This window comes from Protopterus annectens, chromosome 13.part0 (assembly GCF_019279795.1).
Source record: "Protopterus annectens isolate FY-2018-M chromosome 13.part0, PAN1.0, whole genome shotgun sequence".
Taxonomy (NCBI): Eukaryota; Metazoa; Chordata; order Ceratodontiformes; family Protopteridae; genus Protopterus; species Protopterus annectens.
The window spans coordinates 119903896-119907639 of NC_056747.1; positions in this window are offsets into that span (position 1 = coordinate 119903896).

Genomic DNA, 3744 nt, shown 5'->3' on the forward strand with positions numbered 1-3744 from the left:
TGTGTTGAACTTTGGTATGATGTTTCAGGGTAGTTATTTAAGGGATCCTTTTGTACAACTGTTGCATGTTTTTGCACAGTCCATTTGATAATTTGATAAACAGTTGGAAATGCTATATAATACCTCAGATGAGCTCTGGCAGGTAAATGGGCCCACATGAGGTAACTTACATATCAGTAGCACAATAATCACAAACATATATGCTACTAAACATATTTATACATACAGTGATACTCCAACATCATTTTTAAGTTGATTTAGATAATGACATGCTTGCCGCACTATAAAATGAAATGTTTACAAGATTAATAATTTTAGTGGTTATTCCTAAGAGTTAAAAAAAAGAGATATAAGTGAGCAGTAATACTTCTCCACTCCCATCATTTTTCTTAAGTTGGGTTAGCTGGTGGTATACTTGCTGCATTTATTTAATTTGGGTTCTATGATCATTTTTATGTGTGTTTTATTTTTGTTTTAATATATACTTGTAGGTGATTGTAACTGTTGATATGACACCCCATACCCTATCTAAAAAATGGGAAAAAAGAGGGCTTGATGCCGAATCATACTGTGTTTTTTCTTTGTGTAAAGTATATTCAGATCCACTACTTTTTTCAAATATTGTCTGTCAGTGTCCTTCTTCTGTGTGTGTGTGTGTGTGTGTGTGTGTGTGTGTGTGTGTGTGTGTCTGCAATTTTACTCCAAAGTTAGAGTCAGACTGTTTTCTGCTACATGTTATTAACTTCCTGTCTTTTCCTACCCTGCTTCATGTCTGTTCGTTTTTTGGGGTGTATGGTTTAACTTTCATTAGTTGTTTAATTTTTATTGTTCCTGATCAGGCAATGTGTTTAAATGTGAGGTTTTAATGTGTTTATTATTTTAAAGTGTGTTTACTTTGTGTCACAATCCTAATTCCTGTTTTGTTCTATTTCTTTTATTATGCTTATCATTATTTATGCAGATATAGTAATACATTTTTTTGTTTATTTAATAATTTATCTTTGGTTTCTGGAGTATGTCTGTGTATGATATTTTTCCTACAAAATTACTTTTCAAGATGGTGGCAGTTTGTTGGATTTTGAAGTGTGTGAGGGCCTACAGAGTGACAGAATGTGAGGTCTAGATGGGGTACACTAGCTTTCTCCTGTGTATGGAACAAATTTGTTGCACAGGTGAAAATCAATCTGATTGTCCAGTTTTCCTTGTACATTTTGTAAATGACTGCATGAATTGACATTGTCATTAAACCCTTTTGCCTTTTCGTGCATGGAGTTGGGGTGTCACATCAACAGTGACATTACCTATTCTGCACTAAGTAAACTTACTTCAGGTGTTGCCAAGTTACTTTGCTATTATAAAATGACTGGCCATTGACATTCAAAAATGAGCATGCTGACTGGCCAGCCCAATCAGCATGCCCATTGTAAATCGTGGCTATACCAATAGTAAAGGTCCGACTGCTAAAGTATCATTGAGCGGCCAGACTTTTTTATCTGTTAGTATGTGTAGACACTTCAACGAACCAAGCACTTGCACAAACACTATACCAAAATAAGGAAACTAAACTCCTTCACTCCTTGAAGAAATCCAGTAGAAAAACCGATGATACTGGAATAACAGACTTTATTAATGAACTTAAGCTTCTTTGAAAGCTTTTCGTCAGTTTAAAATCACCAACTTCCTCAGAAACACTGAAAGCATAAAAACAGAAACAACATCACTTAAAACACCGGTCATTTAAATACCCTTTCATGGTGGTTAAAGCAATCGAACAAGTTAACAACATACAAAAACACTAGAAATAATTCAAAAAACATAAGAATACTACTATATGAAAGCATGAAAAAAGCATGAAAGAAAGTGAAAACATAATTCCTCATACTAAATACAATATGTTCTTACTGTGCCTAAAGATAAAAATGTATATAATTACAAATCATTAAAAAAATCACAACACGTGGATCCATGATATCCCACTAGTTGAATAATGTTCTATTGACTGATGAATATATGATCCCTAGTACTGATGAAATTGAAATAAAGTAAAAACAACAATAAAATTAAATAAAATGGAATGACTAATGCTACGCCCTATCTCATGAGACTCTTTAATCTCTGTATGCAAGAAATGGACAACCTATCATTGATACCCGGATAGTGGCAGGCATCCAATCTATGTTGCCATAGCAACTCTCTTTCCTCTAAAATGAGAGAATCAATGGCACCCCCGCCATCCGATCTAACATGGTCAGTGATAGTAAATGAGAAAAGGTGGCAAGGATTTTCCTTTACGTGTTTTTCCAATGCATTTTCTACCTTAACTTTTCTAATTGCGTATATATGTTCGTAAATACGCTCATTTAGTTTTATATCGGTCTTACCGATATAGAAAACTGGGCAATGAGCACACTGGGCTAGGTAAACAACTCCTGAACTGGTACAGTTGAATCTGCCTTGAATAGTATATCTATATTCTCTAATAACAAAAGATGAGCCCACCATAATGAACTTACAATACCGGCACATATTACATTTGTACATGCCAGATCTAGCCAACATAGGCTCATAATGGGACTCTAAAATATTTTTTAGGGTTTTGCCCCTCCTGAATGTTATTTTGGGGAATTCCCTTACGTTTGCTGTACACAGCCCATCTTACATGAGATCACTCCAGTTCTTATAAATAATAGAAATAATATCCTTTACATCCACATTATATGTGAGAATAAGACTCAAAGGATGGATTATCTTGCTAGCTTTTGCTGCTGAACTTATATTCTCGCTGATATTGGAAGAATTTAATATGGGAACATAAAAACCTGACACCCGCTTATTATGGACTTCACAAACCAAGTCCAAGATTAGATCTGGTGGGTACCCTCTACTTAAGAAGAGACTCGCCATGAATTTACATTCATTCACAAAGTCACTATCTCGAGTCACCATTCTCGCAGCCCTCACCAGTTGCCCCTTAATGATCGATTTATTTTGAGAAAAAGGGTGGCAACTGCTAAATTGGAGGTAGCTGTTAGCGAATGTTTCTTTACTGTGTATTATAGCTATGTAACGATTAGTTTCCCTCTCTTTGGAAAGATCAACATCCAAATGAGAAATTCTGTCGCTTTCCACATTGAAAGTGAATTTTAAGAAATCAGTAGAAGAGTTGAAGTGATTTAAAAGTAGATCCACTGTAGTTATTTCTCCTTTTAGGATGATAAAAATATCACCCAAAAAGCGTGTATATAACAGTACCTTATCTTGAAACAGAGGATATGTAAATACATATTCCCTCCCTCAAAATGCCATCACCAAATTAGCTACACTAGCACCGCAAGGAGAACCCATAGGTACCCCGATTTTCTGTAAATAGTATTTGTTGTTAAAGGATACGTAATTGTGGATATAATTATATCCAGCAATTCACTGACCAATTGTATTTCCTCCTTGGGTGCTCCTTTAACATTCATCAAAATCGGAATCCAATCCAGTGCCACTGTATGAGGGATAGAAGAATATAAATCCCTCACATCTATAGTTAGAAAATAACTATCAGCTCTATAAGGGGTTTGATTTACTCTTGACAAAAATGACCAAGAGTCCTTTGAAATCTGAACTTCACTCGCTACATATTTCTTCAAAATAGAATCAACCACCTTAGCCGCTGCATAAGTTATACTTCCCCTAGCGCTGACCAATGGGCGCATAGGGGGGTCTTCGAGCTTTTTGTGAATTTTGGGAGAACAG